This window comes from Crocodylus siamensis, chromosome 13 (assembly GCF_052110815.1).
Source record: "Crocodylus siamensis isolate JL-2025a chromosome 13, ASM5211081v1, whole genome shotgun sequence".
In the NCBI taxonomy this organism is placed as follows: domain Eukaryota; kingdom Metazoa; phylum Chordata; order Crocodylia; family Crocodylidae; genus Crocodylus; species Crocodylus siamensis.
In genome coordinates this window covers 3,147,337-3,165,209 of record NC_143407.1, presented here as the reverse complement: position 1 = coordinate 3,165,209, position 17,873 = coordinate 3,147,337, and positions in this window count along the sequence as shown.

Below are 17,873 nucleotides of genomic sequence, written 5' to 3'. Positions count from 1 at the left end.
CCCCTGCCTAGGGACTGCTCTGCTCTAGCCTTGCAGTCTCTGGTCAGCTCAGCTCTCCAGAGCCACGGTGCAGCCACTTCCAACCGTCGACTAAGGAGAGACACATTTCCCCCTTCCCTTCATGTATATTCTTACTCATTTCTTGCCAGTACAACTATCCCCACCCCGCTTTTTTTTTTTTTTTTTAAATCTTTCTCCCTACTCCGTGGCTCTCATAATTATTTTGGAATTTACGGAGTAATTTGTCACCCAATCCTGAAGAACAAATCAAATGTCAGGTTCGCAAAGCTTTTTAATAAAGCAGATGGTATCACAGGCCTGTAAATCTCCTCCCAACTTCGAGGCATCTAAATGCTGACAGATTATCCATTTATGGGCAGATTAATCCTCAACAGTATGAACACTGGGAAGGAAAATCCACGATTTTGTCTCCATAACTGAGAAAATGAACACGTTAATATGTACACCGCACGAGAGCAGAGGGGGGACATCTACTGTAACCATATGGAGCAGCTGGCAAAGTTCAGAGGACTTTGGGAAAGAGCTGTGCTCAGAAAGTGGGTGAAGATCAATTGTGTTTGCTTTCAGTTTCCTTAAAGCCTGCCCTCTTGGATCTCATTTTCTTTATAAGTGAATCTCGTGCTGCTTAATAAGTCCCAGGCCAGCCGTCCCATGGACTCGAGGCTTCTATTTATCCGCAGAAAACACACGGCACAACAGGCTGGTACGATGCAGAAGGCTTCTGCCGCGCTTCCCCAAAGCCTAGCCTGAAGGCATCGCCTGAGTTTCTCTCTCCGCAACAAGTTCAAGTTAGTCTTGACTGCAGCTACCGATTGCTGCTATTTGTGATGCGGCTGCACTTGCCAGGGGTGGGAGCAGGTTCCTGCTACCTTTCTTTACGTGGGTATTTTCCGTGCCTTGCTCTGCTTCCTTTCTTTACCCCCCCACCCCAACAGCTCCTCTATGCCCTTCCCCATCCTCTGTGAAGCACCCCCAGAGCTTCTCCCTGCACATGGTCTGTTTTCTCCCCGTGTCCTGCTTTTGCAAATGCATCAAGGAGGAGGGATTAAGTGGGACTGGTCTGGTGGCTTCACCCTCGCCAGCTGCACAGAAGTCCTCTCTCTTTGTGTGCAGTGCTGGTGGGGATTGATGGCAAGTTGTATCCCAGATGCTCTATCCTTCGAATGAAACCAAGCAACATCCTTTTTCTGCCCGTCTCACAGCAAACCCCGCCTTTGAAAGCATTACTCAGAAATCTTTCCCTTGCCATAACGCTCTTCTATCTCCATAGCACTCTCCATCCCAAAGCACTTTCCAAAATGCTGCATCTACATAAATGCATGCCTGAAATGTAGCCAAGCTTTGAGATGGAAGGGAGCAACTCAATCCTGGGCAGAGGCGTTTCAGTAGGACTGGGCAGAGGGAGTGAGGAGACTGGGGCAAGCTTCGTGAAAACAAGCCAGGGGATTGTTCAGATCCATCCAGAGCAGTAAGGGATCAGCTTTCAAAGTCTTGTAACAAGCAGCAAGGGATTCAGTTCATCTGCTTCAGCAAGATGAAGATGGCTTGATAAACTGACCATGAAGAAACTCCAGCGCGCTGCAATATTTCACACCTGATGCTTGGGCGTCTCAACTAACCCCACTTCATCAGAGCCCGCACACTTGCTCTCGGGGCTGCTGTTTAGAAGTTGCCTGCAAGGATGAATGCATAAATCCTTGGGCATGTGTCAGCTATCCCTTTAGTAGAATATAGTCGGCAGCCTCCTCCTCCTCCTCCAGCTCTTCCTTCCTTGTGTTTTTTATTAATTTTTTGTTTATGAATTTTAAACAAACCTTCTTCCTCCCCTCTTATTTTTTCCAAGTCACCTTCCGAAGTTGGCAGCTGTGAAATATTAATCGTCTCACTTGAGGCCTGTCATAACTGTCAGAAAACATCAAACCAGTTTTCTCTAGGAGCAAAGCCATTTTGAAACATGATGCAGCAAGCTCCTTATACACTGGGGGAAGGCTGGGGCTTTGTGTACATAGTACCTTGACTTTTTCCTTCATATCTATCCACTGCTTGAGGGAAAAAAGGAGAGGGGGAGAAGAGACTATTTAAATTTGCAGGTCTCTATGGCCACATCATGCCGCTTATGATGCTGATGGGGAAGAAGGCCAAGAGATTTCTCCTGCCAGACTCTTATCACAGAGCAAAGGGACCCTATTTCTTCTGTTTTCTGTTATTCTCTAACTGCTTTGCTACAAGTACAGCCTGGCATGACAGTGACAGCTGATGAGCACGTCGTAGTGGCAGATATCGTCGTATGGATCTTGGGCAAAGTCAAGAGTCTCGAATGGGATGAGCCCTTGGACTCTGCAATGCTGCCACATCCAGCGAATATCAGAGCACGCAGCAGGGAGAGGGCCCGGGGCAGCAGAGCTGAACTCTGGCTTGCAACGAGGCCCCTGGACTGGACCTCTTCTGCTAGAGAACAAACCGTCACAGACTGGTTTAACTAGAGATCCAAGCTGAAGTCATCCTTTTCACGCAGGAGCTGCAACACCCCATTGCATAAGTTATGCAGGAGCTGAAAGAGAAGCCGCAGAGGGGTAAGACGCGTCTCCGGGGGCGCAGGAGCCGGTGTTCCTCGCGCGTTTTGCAAGAAGCTCCTGGTTCTGGCAAGTGCCCTGCTGTGCCGACTGCAAGGTCATAAACAACGGCTGTCGTGACTGCTAGCTAAGACGTACAGACGTGTTGCCTGGGATCTTGCATTCCAGGAACACAGGTCGCTAATCACCTGAGCCGATGACCATGCCGCTTTCGTTGCGGTCAAACTCGGTGTGGCTACTATGGGGCGACAGGAATATTATGTAGAGACCCCGAGCTGCTTTGTACCTTATGTTGTCTAGCATTTGCTGAACATTATTAAAGAAGGAAACATTCCCATTGAACCCATCTGTAGGTGTTTATCAGAGCAGAAGGTCTATATACGTACACTGCAGGGTGTCTGGAAGGAAATAAATTCCTAGTCCCACTTATGGCTTAAAGGCTGTCAACAGTGCAGTTATTCACCTTCATTTCTACAATGTTTCGTGGATGCTAATGGAAAAAAAAAAAAAAAAAAATCACCGGGGGAAAAAAACAACCCAGAAACATGGTCTCCATTGTTAATATGCAACTCTTCAAGGGTCTGGGTGTTAAAAGGACTTAAAGGAACAGTATGGATGTGGACTGTTGACATAAACGGCTGAATGTACACACACGCACTTTGCGTTTTATGGATGAAAAGTACTTTATGAGACCTAAGTGCACCAGTCTGTTCTTGCTCTCACCGTGTCCCCCCAGTGCACAACCAGTCTGGATGCATCTGTAGCCGTCCAGGCACGCAGAAGAAAATGCCAGCCTGTGCTCAAGTGGCTTTTCTGGAGACGTACACCACCAAAAAATTGCCAGGGAGGTGACCAAATCCCAGTGCTCCAGAGCTCTGTCACTGCCCTCCTGTGTGACACTAGATCAGTCATTTCTTTGTCACGCAGCTCAGTTTCCCCCTGAGAAGGGATATTTGCTTACCTTTAGAGACAGCTTCAAGATCGACAGTTGGGGAAAAAATGAATATAAAACATCTTATTAATTAATCTCACAAGGGAGCAAAATAAAAGCAGCTGCCTGGCAGAGATGCAGGCTGATCTCCCAAAGAGCACTTACATGGAAAAAATAAAGGGATAGTTGATGATCTTCCAAGGTCCCTTCTAGCCTTACAGCCTATGAAAATGGGTCCTGATGGGGTCCACCAGAAGCTAGTCTTTCATTGCAGGCTTTACTACCATTGCACACATTACATCCAAGCTTATAAAGCTGGAACAGCTATTCTAAGGCTGAGTATTGTTTCAGCGTGCATATGGGGAGTTGGGTAGAAATGACAGTATCGAACTAAAGGAAAGCAAAGCCCACTGCTGTGTGAAATGTAGCTGCAAGACTCACTGAGCCAGAAGGAGAGCAAGAGACGCCAATCTGTACAGCTGGCAGCGAGGCTAGCTGGCGCTCTCAGCCACAATATCCTGCAGGTATCTTCGAGGATACGGGTAGGGGGGTGGCAATTCTTTCCTAGTGAGCAACAGAAGAAAACATTAGCATAGGAGACGCTGGGAGAATCCCATTATCAAAACCCGTGGAGTGGTAAATAAAGGCATGGCTCTTTTTGAGTCAGCAAAACTTTCTGAAACAGCTGAAATGCAACATCAGATGGGGAAAGAGAGGGCAAACAAAGGGTATAGCTACACTAAGATCCAAAGGTGTGGATAAAAGTTTGTGCGAAAGTACCCAAAACAAGCCTTAAAATAGCTAGGTCAGATAGCGATAGCAGAAAAGCAGAGGCAGCACAGAGCTTGGTGGGGCTAGCTGCCCGAGTCTTCACAGCACCTGAACTAGTCAGCTTAAAGCTAGCTCAGGGAACTGCCATCACCTCTCTTTGCAGACTGGACGAGCACCTAGCTGGAGTCGTCCGACCCCAGCGCTCTTTGCTGCCCAGGGCAGGGGGCTGGACTCGATGACCTACTGAGGTCCCTTCTGACCCGAACAACTACGAATCTATGAGTCTACAGATTACCATGTAGATGCATCCAAAAGGGAGCCAAGCCATAGGCAAACCATCCGGGGGTGGCCACGTGCCAGTGGTTCTGCATTTCAGCACGGCTGGCACAGCCTGCCTTCCCATAGGAAGCACCATTACAGCTGCAGGCATCTCTTCCTGGGTTAAACACACACCCGCTCATCAGAGTGGGGATTTGCAGATTCCGTTTAGACTGGTCTGTTAATGGTCACTTTCTCTGCAGTGTGGCCCCTCTGGTAGATCTGTCTATATGGCACAATACAGCGCTATACAGATACATCTGCACTAGCTTGGACGCATGAAGAAGGATAGCGTGGCACTTCCTGATTTGGGCTAATCATCCCTCAGTCTCATGAGGACCTCTCGGGGCTAGTCAAGCACAGGGCTTTAACAAGGTGATCTAGATGCAATGCTTTTGGTACCTGAGCTCATTCAAGTACCTCTGCCTGGCACTACATTATGCCGTGTAGATATATCTTGTAGTGCCTATCACTGCAGTAAGTGCGTCTCTTTGCTTCCAGCTCTCTATTCAGAGGTAATGAGACTCTCTCTCTCTCACTTCTGGATCATCATTCATAAGTACGTGCTTCTATTTTAACTACATGGCCTTTCTGAATTTCTTACAGCTGCCTGATCCACAAACATAACAAGCACCTCTATCTATAAAATAGGTAGAATAATGCTTCACTGATTCGCAAAGGGCTGTGAGTTTTAAGTTGGAAATAGAGTATTTTGAAACGCTGAGATAAAAAGGTCCTGAAAGCGCTATAGGTTCCTGCACATGCCATGACCGACTTACCCATGTCTACAGTCCAACAGAAGTTTAGGGAAGAAAAGAGACAACAAAGCACACTGGACAAAGTAGGAGTTATACTGAAACAACACAGAAATATATTCTGACAGACTTAAGTAGGGTGTCTTCCCCCATACACCCTGGGTATGAATGTCTGTTCACCTGATTAGTCTGGTGAGCTCTACCAGAGTTGGGAGTCGAAAGCACCCAAGGGTTGCCTAGACACAAACACGTGAGCATAAGTTGCGTTGGTTTTGTATGCTGCTACCGAGCTGCGCCGAGAGATGGAGCGAACAGATGAATAGTAGTTATCCTGGGATAACTGCAAACAGTTGGTAGCTGTTGGAGCATCTCACATGGTGGAGAGCTGACAACTGCCCATCCGTCTCAAGTACAAAAGCAGGTTAAACTGCAGACACGATCTGCACAAGAGCATAACTCCCTCAGTTTGGGTGTAAAATTAGATCAGTTTGCATTATACTAGTGTGGAGTTGTGGGTCACGTACCTGCGATGCATGGGGTTGTTGTTTCTGTTTTCAAACACGAGTAGAAAAGCATCTGTCCAGACTCAGCCCCTTCTCAAAGGTGATGCAGTTGCTGCCTGTAGAAACGCTGGGAGCAGAGTGCTTCTTTATCATCTTCGCTCCAAAGATATAGATGGACAATTTCTGACCCATGCCGCAAAGATAGCTGGGTTGCAGGAGACACTGATCCTGGTTTCCAGGCTCAGAAGGGAGAAGAGAATGACCCTCCACCCCCACATTATTTTTCAGGTGCTTAGCTGGAAGAACCAGCTTCCTGATCCAAACATTGAGGGGCAATAAATTAGCGATAAACACTGGGAACGTGCAATGAGTGAGACTCTTACTTGGATCTGTCCTAGTGTTGGTCAGGGGCCTAGCGCCTATTCAAGCCCCTGGGGCCTTCCTGACATCACCTGCTTTTAGGGAGAATTAAAACTGATGCCGGGCTGGCTATAGCCGCTTGGTTTCACATCCCATCCTGAGGCAGATGGAAGCAAACAAGTAGAGCAAGTTTTTGTAGCATCTACAAGGTGCTTTCTTCAGTCCCGGTCTCTAAGCAGCATGGTTTCATCCCTCCAGTGCCATATCCCCTTCCAGGAACTTGGTGCATTTTCTCAGCCGCTGCCACTTCTCCTTCCTTCGGGGATCTGCTTGCTGCCATGCAGCTCTCTTGGCTGCTTCCGTTTCACCCACCGCTTACTTGGCCGCCAGCTGCTTTATTCTCAGGGCACTCATTTTGAATTGCCCACTCCATCGACTTGGCCCCCGCACACCGCCAGGCACAAAGAACCCCACAACTCTGGCACTGCGAGGGCTTGTTTCCGGCAACAAGTAAAGCCTCATCTCTGCAAGGGTGAGAGTCTTCTGGAGACAAGTCCATCATAGCCCAAAGTTGCTGGCACATCACCTGCTTTTGCAGCACTGAACCTTCAAGCTAGCAGGACTCGCCCCATTCTTCACTGAAAGCCATCTGAAGACTGGTGCGTGTTACATTGCAACCACTGCTCCCCAGGCCTTTTCCTCCCCTCTTCAGCCTTCATTCAGGTTCTTCAGGGCGTTGCTAGCATACTTCCTTTCATCCGCCGAGGTCTCGGGGCACGTTCGCTCTGCCTCTCGCCCAACCCAGAGCACTGCTGCGAAGGCAGGCCTTTCCCACGGGCTCCTTCCCTGCCTGTGCAAAATGCTGAGAAAGAAGGAGAAATTCAGGAGGCGGTTGATACAGTTATCCCCAGCCAACACAGCATTGGCGGCCTTGCTCCAGCTCAAAGACAAGAGTCCACACTGAGTAATACCATCAGGAGCAGAACTATATTGACCCCCTTGTTTGCAGCCTGAGAGACTTGGACGTTTTCTAGGAACGCCTTGTCCAGAAGATTTGGAGGGGCTCTGACACGAAGTGCAACGTGGGCAAGTTTTATAGCAGCTCCGTGGATGATACCTGTAGTCACAGCACTCTCTTTTCCAGGGCTCTACATCCAGTGCCTTTGAAAAACACCAAATTCACACGCATTCAGAAAAAGGAAACCCTCTCCATTTTCTCCAGTGCTCGTGGTATCGCAGACCTGAGCGGATGTTCTGGAGCCGTCAGGACGGCTTCCTGCGAGGCTTGCCCAGACGACAGATGCAATCCCTAGAAGAATATCTCCTAACGTTTTGCAGCCATTGACCCTCTGGAAGAGGAAGGAAAGAAGGTGTCTAACGTGATCCTTCCGGCTCAGTGTTGAACACTGAGCATTTCTCCAGATTTCAGACGTGTAGCCCTCTTCAACCACGCGCTCCAGCTCAAGGACTGTCCTCTTTTCCCCTTGTGGAAGTCATTTGGCAAACATGAGGTTTTGCTGAGCCTTGTTACCATGCCTGAATAATAAGGGTACTAACTGGTCACTGTGCAATGAAAGGGAGGATTTTGCTTCTTTCATGGTTTTCTTGCTTAAAAACTACGGGTCCCTGACAGGGCAACATCCCCTTTCCCATCCTCTTCCCTCCTCTCCTCCCACTGCCCGTCTGCTTGGCAGGTGTGAAATATTAATTGCCTCACTGGGGAACTGGGCTCACTGTCTGTTACATTTGACCGAAATATCATTCTCTGCTGCAAATATAATTACTGGGGGTCTGGATTTTAAAAATAGCCTCTCGCCTGTCTGTTAATTAGGAGCCGCGCTTTGCTACACAACAAGATATTTTGGTTAATTATGAAAAAGAGAAAAGGACAAATTTGTCACGTCTTTTGTTTTCGTTCCACTGCGTTTCCCCGTGACAGCGGCGTCCGGCCGTGATGGACTGCTCAGCCGACGGCACAGATGCTCCTGTGGGGAGCAGAGGGAGAGGGTCAGCATCCACATCGTGGAGGGGTCCGGTGCACGTTACAGCCCCCTTTGCAGAAGGCACAAATGCTGAAAACAAGATCTGTACCTGGCCAGGCAAACTGTTCAAGTCACTCCACGCAATGCAATATCGACAGAGCGCTGGAGCAAGATTACCTACAGGTCCTCGACTTATCACGCTGCAGGCACTGTTCTGGTACCTCTTGCAGAGCCTCATCCTCCTTGCGGACCGGCAATGCCCTCTCGACGCTCCTGCGGAGCCAGGGCACTGTGCTGGGCTCCTCCACCCACCCCAACAATGGCTATTATTTCAGGTTCTCCAAAGGCGCCAGCAGATCTCTCTGCATTGGTTGCACTTGGGGCACAGTCTCACAGTTTCCTTTGCAACAACAAGGATTAGAAACTACACTATTTTTTTAAGTGGAAGATTTGATGCAATCAAAAGACTTCAGAAATGGTGGGTCAAGGCACGGCTTTATATTACCTGCATCTTCAACTAACCCCAGTCACTCTAGAGTCTACATATTGCCCCACCGCTGAAACTTCAGCCAAGTAACATCCAGCCCAACGCCAGAGGAAGGGTGTTTGCACCCAAAAGCTTGCAAATAACTTTCCCCCCCAACTATTTAGTTGGTTTAATAAAAGAGATCCCATTTACCCAAAGAAGTTTAGGCTAGATATCAGGAGGCGCGACTTCACGGTCAGGGCGGCTAGGATCTGGAACCAACTTCCAAGAGAAGCGGTGCAGGCTCCTACCCTGGGGGGCTTTAAGAGGAGGTTAGATGAACACCTTGCTGGGGTCGTGTGACCCCAGTACTCTTTCCTGCCGTGGCAGGGGGTCGGACTCGATGATCTGCTCAGGTCCCTTCCGACCCTAGAAACTATGAAACCTTGTCTGCCTTAATAACATACAGGGCACTTCGCAATAGTAAGACATGCTAGGATCTCTCTTGCTTAACTCCTATTAAAAAAAAAAGAAAACCCAAAAAACCCTGGGATCTTTTAAGGTGAACTGACCAGGAAAAAGAAGAACTTATCAAGAAGCCAAACACTGGCACATGCAACTAGAAAACTTCCCTCCCGGGCACAGACTTACAAGTCTGATCCTCTTCCTCCCATCTTTGGCATTACCTTAGATGCACAGTTACAGGGGAAGCGATAGTCACGTCGGTGCACGAGACGGCACCGCCGCTGGAGACCTTCCAGTACAGAGCTAGCTAGAGAGGCTGAACTGCCCTCCGACCCACAAAGGGGACAGCCTTACCCACAATGTACCAGTTCACCCTGTTAATCTAGCATCTCTCACCAGCTTAAGTCAATGTCGGAGAAATCAGCAATGGATACAATGGACAGAACAGCTCACGTGAGCCGCTGCTGCATTTTAGAGACCCTGCAATAGCCACTTGCTCTGCACTCAAAGCTAGAGAAGCCACCACTGCAAGGAGTTTCTTTTCAAAGGGGCATTTAGCAGCTGCTAGCACAAACAGAGGGAAGTGATGACAGGTTTGAAAATGGCAGATGAAAGTGCTAACAAAACCTCCCATTGGTCCCAAGTGCTAATTAATAACGTGTTAATAAACCTCCAAAAAATGAAATGTCTGAAGATTAATGATGGCTGTTATACTTATAGGCATCGCTGAAAACCAGATGCCCACCAGCAGCGAGTTTGGGGCTTATGAAGTGCCAGGCCAGGGTTTAACGCAGGAGATAGGTAAGCAGGGCTTTACTGGCTGCGAAATTCATTGCTGTGGGCTTCTCGCAGGCCGCGGAGCAGACACAGGACCAAATTCTGCCTATCTGGATTAAGGCAACTCAAATTACCGGGATCCTGGGAAAGAAGCAAAGTGATCCAGTGGCTTTGACAATGTCTTTTACCATCTGCACATGAAAAGGAATTGCCAGAGCTGACCGAATCCGTCATAATTTACAGCCAACATCCTGCTTCCGAGCCAGATATTTGTACACCTGGAAAAGCACTCCCATTTGCGCTCATGGACCTGAGCACTACCACAGTCTTTCCCCATCTCGCCCCACCAGCCTGCTCATGGAAGGGAAGTGAACACCAAGGAAAGACGCTGGAAGTACAGTCCTAGGCACAAAGCCCTTGCATTTATCCTGCCAACAGGTGCAGCATGCATAGAGGTAGTACAAGCTTTCCTCCTGCCACCCTCTGCTAACATCCCCTTTGGATAGAAGGGGCATCCCCGTGAGAGGAAGGGCTCCTTTCTTGGCCCCTCTCCAGTATTAACTGGGTGCTGATACTGTTGTGATGTGTGTGATGTGGACACATGGCCAATGGGACAGACTGTATTTGTGCAAACCACTGAACCACTGGAGACTGCCGAACAGTCCCAGGCAAAGGCTCCCATCGCTTTGTAGGTGCTGTACTGTGCATCACTCGAAAGGTGACCGACAAGCTTTCTGTTCGACTTGTTTCATAGTACCGACCTGAACACGGTCCAACTCCCTGGCAGTTGAGGCTTGGCTGGAATAGTTATCGTAATTAAAACTTCTGGGCACCAGGAAAGATGGCTCAATAGACTCATAGAAAATGCGGGTTGAAGGGACCTCAGGAGGTCACATCTAGTCCAACCCCCTGCTCCAAGCAGGACCGGCCCCAACTACATCGTCCCAGCCAAGGCTTTGGCTAGCTGGGTCTTCATGACCTTCAGGGATAGGAAGTCCACCACCTCTCTTGCCCTAAAACACTTCAACCATCGCTAATATGCCCTTGAGAACTGTTGCTCTTTATTATACATCAGTAACATAGCTAGATTTGTGCCAGGCACAATAAGGACACTTTTTGAACCCACACTCAGTGATCCTTGCCTCACTGTGACCTTGTAAGACAGCAAAACTGCTGGACACTGGCAATGGTGAGCCCCAAGGTGGTAAGGTGGAGAGTGCTAAAAGTTAATTTCTCCCACTTTCCCTGTCCCATAGAATAAGTCACAAAAATTTGGACTCCCCCCAGGGAAGGAAAGTCAGGATGTCATTACAAGACTCAAGAGGGGACAAAGCCAGAGAGGAATACTGTAGACAACTTGCCGTTAAGCAAGGAGTCAGCATCCGTTTCTGTCAAAGGATGTTTCCCCTTCATTATTTTTGAACTTCAGGTGGTGAAAAAGAAACAATGACTATATTGTGTAGAGTGTTATTGGAAGCTGGAGAGAGACTCTGAAGGCAACAGCAGTGGAAAGAGGAAAGGAGAGTGAGCGCAGAAGAGAAAGTCCCTTCTTCACCTTGTTCCAACCGCAGCAAAATGCTGCAGTAAATGGTTTTGTTTTAGAGGCAGACAGCCGAGAGCAAAAAAAGGGGTAGTTTAGACACTAATGGAAACCTGGATTTGGATGATCTTTCCTCAGAAGTGGGCCTGGGACAGGTTTCCCATGGGTTGCTGCTCCCATCCAGGTTATGCAGTTTGGTTGAGCTTCTGCCCTCTCCCAACTATTACTAAGCTGAAGGTGCCAACACAGCTTCAACAGCAGTTCTGCTTCATCATCAAGCCGAGAGTTCAAGCTTCTACTTTTGGGGATTCTGGGAGGAGAAATTAAGTAAGGGTGCTTTGTTCACAGGGTCAAATGTCTGAATAAAGAAGAGCATTCAGCCACTAGTCCTCGAGCCACAGTCAGTTCTTTCCTGTATCCAATCAGAACTCAAAGAAACATTTCTAGAGAAAACGATCCTTTTAATATTTTTGTCTTTCGATCAAAAAAAATGTTTTCTAAATGGAAAAAAAATTCCAGTTGGAAATGCTGAGTCAGCAGTCTTCCCCCTATTTTTTCAGGCCTTTTTGAATTTTTCTTTTGCGATAGACAACGGTGGGGAAAAGGGTAAAATAAAGCCAAAGGTCTTCATCAAAACTATTTAGCCTGTTCTAGCTGACATTTATGAAATTCTTGTCCTGAAATGAAAGAAACACTACACACACTTAACATGAATTAGCTGCACTTGAACCGTAGAAGACAGCAACCTTTCCAAAAGTCTTGATGGGGGAAAGCTTTCATGTTTGGGGGTGTAAGCAACCCTGTATCGATGGGGGACAAGCTACCTGTGGGCAGGTGATCTAACCATTGTTTAGTGGCACGAAAGAGCCTGTTCTCGTTATACATAAGGCATAAGGCAGCTGTTATTAGCTGATCCTGCTGATGGGAAACAGGTTAGGCTGGACCACTGGACTGATCTGTGCGCCAATTCAGGTATTCTTGAAAACTTATTTTGTAAAGCTGAAGAATATTGCTCCATGCACTGCCAGCCCCTTCTGGTGAACAGATACAGGTAAAACTATGATGAAATTAAATCTTTTCATGAAATAGGTGGCACCAGCTTTATTCTTGGTCTGATGCTTACACTTCCCCAGCGCTCAGATTTGCATGCGGTGGGAAACAGCTCTGCTTACCCTGATGTCATTAGTCCCCCTCCATTTCAGAAACCTAATTGTTATTTCTGTGTTTATGAAAGATAAAGGATTAGCAACGATACTTTGCATTACAGTTCCATTTGTAGACTGTTTTTATAATTATTTATGAAATTATTCAGCATTTCATAGCATGTGCGATAATAACTTAAATTGATGTATTACATAGGCATAGTAATTATTTCAACAATATTAAATGTCGCTCTGTCGAATAATCATTTCATAAATATGAAGGAAGCATTCATAAGTGGCACCATAATTTCAGATGTTACTGGATTAGTGACACAAAAATCCCATATCCTTTTTCCTGAAGACAGATGAAACTTCTTATCTGGCTGAGAGGTTCCTATTTCTTGAAAATGAAAATGAGTTCTTTTTTTTTTTTTTTTTTAATTTAAGAACGAACCACCACATTATGAAGGTAATTTTAGCAGCGAGCAGAAAAATAGAAAGGGAGAGAAGAGGAGGTTTTTCTGACACTTAGAATAATTGTGCAAACTGTGTGCTGCTTCATAAACTTCCCCTGGGTCCAAAAGATGCAGGTCTTAGTACATCAGAATTAAACAGATACCTATATGCTCCCAAACTGATGACTGCATTATTGCAAATGCCACATAGCATCTTTGTAGTTTGTCACCTCCAGGAACTCTAGATGGACACAAAAATGGTTGTGGAAGATTAGCCATGACGTTTAATTGAAGTCTTCCTTCATTTCCCAGTGATAAGTGCAGATGCACTGTACATGTATGGACCTCATCATACGTGTGCACTCTCCACCACTCACATCTGTGTGGAGTGAAGGTATCTTCCAGTTTATCTCCTGCTTGTGTGCTGATACCATTGAGACTGGACTTACATTAACTTCCTTGAATTTCATTGCTCCAGGGTAGGCCGTAGACTCTGGTTCGGGAACAGGAAGGCGAAGCCTCAAATGGCAAAGGCAATATTCATAGCTACTATGTATTGCCTTTAATAGCCAACCTCTACAGAGCAGCATGAAGCTCCCCATGCTGGTCTGGCCAACTTTCACTTGCATTTCCCATCCACTCCCAGCTGGATTGTCACTAAGCCACTTTCCAAGGTCAAGGCAAGAATAAAACAGGCACTGGAGTTTGTACCTGGACATGCTAAGAGGGCCCACGGCAACAACCCGCCTCTGAGATCCTGTCTTCTCTGTGTATCTGGGTTCAAAGTCCCTGGCTCCAACACCCTTTCGCCATCTCATTGTGCCCTGAACAACTCCAAATACATCACTGATGTCTGAGAAAGAACAGCACTTACCACAAGTGCATCTTGGAGATGGTTGAAACAGGAAAACTGGCTTCTGCACACTAAATGACAGCCAAAACTTCTAACGAACAATTCCAGCCAAGCACCCAACCTGGCCGTGTTCAGTTCAGCACTGTAAAGCAAGTCAAACACAAAGCTTCAGGGAACAGCATGGTCATGAAAGGCTTTACAACCACCTTAGCCACTCAACTCTGCAATAGTAAAAGCACTCTTCCTCCCCACATTTGGGTCCCAGGGACTTGTCTCACCCTAGCTCACAGCCTCAGATGGGTCACAGCCTCTATAAGATGCTTTAAGTCCTACATCATCATCATCAGATTTCCAAGATGGCATCGGAGATGCCCAGAAAATGAATTGCAGCAGAGCAAGCCAACTCTCTGCCTGCCTTTCCCTCTGGCCCAACCTCCGAATAACACTTGGAGGAGTGGCACACATTTTATAACCTCTTGATGAAGATTAAAAATAAAGCCCAGTAAAAATCCTTGTGAATTATTGAAACTGCAGCTCATTATAAAGGAAGAAGCAAGTCTTTATTTTCAGTAAGTGACATGGGAGTAGAAAGATGACGGTGTAATGATGTTCAGGCAGAACAATTATTTCATTGTGATGGAGGAGCATAAAGTTTATCACTTTGATTACTACCCAGGTTTTTTTTTAAACCCAGCTTAGAGACTAATAAATCTCCCCTGCATGGGTCTCTGGTGCCGTCTCTCTCCAGCTGGAACTGGCTCCTTGCTCTGAGGGAAGACAACCAAGCACATTTAGGTAGTTGCCTAGCGGTTTGTCCCATTCCTGCCAGGTCTCAGACTGAAGAAAAGGCCTGAAAAACAAGACGTGCTGCCTTACGTGTGGACAAGCTACCTCGAGAACCTCGACCGAGCCATCTAGATCGCTCCGGCAGGGATCTCCGACCAACTCCAGACACGTTTCCGGAGGAACGTTGCAATAAATGTTGGACTCGCCGATAGGGGTTTTGGAAACCACGCGTTTTGAGTTGGCAGAGTCAGGATGTCTACAAACCCTGAGTGGCTACCGTCCCCTCCTCATTGCCTTGCTTCAACAATGATTCCTTTTATGCTGCCACTTCAGCTCTCCTACGGGTATGCTCTCGTGACACTTTGCCCGCAAAACATGTCAATATGGTGCACTTCATAGAAGTGACATAAATTTACCCTAGATAAACGTTAAGGCTTAAGTGCTTTAAAAATGCTGGCATCACTCACCCCATAACCCTAGCACTTTTTGGATATTACACCCATTAGAGGTAATTTTCCCTCCTCTTGGAGGAATATTAGCATGTGCTTCTCTCTGTGTCAATCAGGTCCTTGAACTTGAAGCCATTAGCTACTCTCTCTCCAAGACACAATAATCACCCTTGTTCTCATTCCCAGGCTTTTCAGACCCTCCCTCTTACCTCAGTAAGGAAAGCATGGTTAAAATGGGACACGCACACATTTGTATAGCAAAAGTCCCTCAAGGGAATCGAGAGCTCTTTGCAAACTATACCAAGGATTCACTTCACACAGCATTGAAATGCAGTCATTGCTACAAGGGAGGAAGGCTGCATATGGAGAGGGGAAATGCAGCAGTTTTGGGTTTCTTGTTTTTTTTCAAATACATGGTAAGAGTTTAGGATTGAACGTAAAGAAACAATGACCCATTTTGGGACATAGGAGTTAGAATGCAGTTATCCCGCCTGGACGTTCGTTAAGATGCTACAAAATTAAAAGGTGGTGGGTTTGAGTCTTGGGCTGAACATTGGCCAGACCTTGCAGTTTATAGCTTGTTAGAAAAAGTGCACTTACAGCAGCCATGCAACAATGCCCCAGTTTCTACCAGTTGTATGAGTTCAGAGGAAAAAAAGCCACCGGCTGATGTTACTTTCCACAAGCTGGATTCCCTTCCTAGCCCCACACCCACGTGCTGACCAGATCCAGCCTTGCTTAGTCTGAGAGATCAAACAAGAGGATTGCTTTACTCTTTGCCAATAAAGCTACTCCTTTGCCGACTGTGGATGGACACAGCCCCCATCAGAGGCTCTTGGTAACCTTGCCAAAAAAGAGCTTTTATTCCACTTCTTGATAACTCCCTCTTCTGCTGAGTCAGCATTTGCTTCTGGTGAAGTCATGGCCGTGGGCCAGAGAAGCTTTCACTAAGTCCGGGTTAGGTTTATCTATCACAATAGTGAAATATTTATGCCGGGGACCGTCCATTACAAGCAGATCTGCTCAAATATTGATATTGCCGTGTAATCGCATTTGGAGGGGCTGCCTGGGCGCACAGCGCCTGGGCAAGTGTGAGGACTGATCCAATGTTTCCACTGGATTGTGCCTTAATAACGGCACAGTAGGGCCTGTAAATTATGCATTGAATTTGTAAACGTGCAGCTCTTTTAACTCACGTCTCTGAAACAGTGGAATAAGGCGTCAGAGCCCAGAGGTGACACAGGGTTCAAGTTTCAGTCACAGATTCACAGAGATTTAGGGCTGGAAGGGACCTTGTGAGATCACCCCTCCAGCGTGCAAAGCCAGACAACTTTTCCTTTTTAACAAGGAGCCAAAATGCTCTGGAAACGGCCATCACAACCCTAATCCCACACCCTTCAGGACTTGTATGCGGGGGGGGCATTTGTAAACCAAATAATTTGAAGGATAATTCTGCCCCAAGCAAAGCTGAAGACCCCCAGCTCCCCTTACTAGAGTTGAGGGCACCAAAGACACTTAAAAAGGGGTAAGCGCAACTGAAACAGGCTTAGTTTTAAACAGCATACAACACAAAAGGAGACCACGAACTCGGACACTACGTGCATTCATCACCCCCACCCGTCAGTAAAGCAGCGTGCTGAATAGAGGAAAGCTAACACACCTTTAGTTCCCCTGCAAACTGATGCTTGGCTGTCCTTGTTCTTTCGTGGAGCCTTTCCTTGGCAGGAGAGCATCTCTGCATGCACCAGTGCAGCAACAATGCCCCTTAGGTTTTCTCTAAGCCAGGTGACTCTGCCACACTACCTCACCAGCAGACGAGAGGGCCCGCCCCGTGTGCTCCTAATTAGAGAGCTTGCTTGCACAGGTGATGTGAGTAGGCATCACCGTTAGCCAAGGCTGGCAATGCTGGCTCTAGGCGTAGGAGCTGCTGGGAAGAGGAGCTCAGGGACTCTTATGAGGCAACAGCAAACAGCCAAGGAAAAGCCTTGTTTTAAGGGACCTTAATTTCCAGAGAGTCTTCCTTGTAGTGGTATTGTCTTACAGTCCATCCAAGCACCTCTTCATGCCTGTATCGAACATCCTCATGACTTTAAGGACACACAGGCAGCAAACTAGAGTCCTTCCAGCTCCTGGCACAAAGCTCAGAAGCTCATTCAGATCCACAGCTGTTATGAGCTCAGTACAAGCGAGCCCAAAAGTTCAAAGGTCCTGAAGTCGAACCCCTCCTGCCTGCAAAACTTCACAGTGTTGGGCCAAAAAGTCATGAGACTTATGCTTGCAGAAAGGAAAGAACAGGGAAGGAACGGTGCTATTGTGCCATGGCTGGTTTTTGGTGTCTGCAGCGTGTGTAGGGACAATTAGAGATGCTAAGTTTATTGAACCAGGTGGTTTTAGCCCCTGCTACAGAAACTCTCACCTCACATTATCCCATTTCCTGCCAGCCCTCAACTCTGCCCTCAGCCCACCGGTTCTGTCCCCATGTCATCCCAGACTCCTTGCCTTCTCCAGCCTCGCCGCTGCTCCATCAAGATAGGGGTCTTCCTCTCCTTCCTGGGCAATCTGCACTGGTTCTTGGTCAAGCCCCTCGCCCAGGCTCAGGGGTGGGTGAGGCTGTTCCTGTGCCACAGAGAAGGAGAGCAGAGCTGCTCTGAGCAGCTGGGCGTTTTCTGCTCTTCCTCTCCTACTCCTGCCCAGGCTGGGTCTCCTGTCTAGCCCAGGTGGAGCTC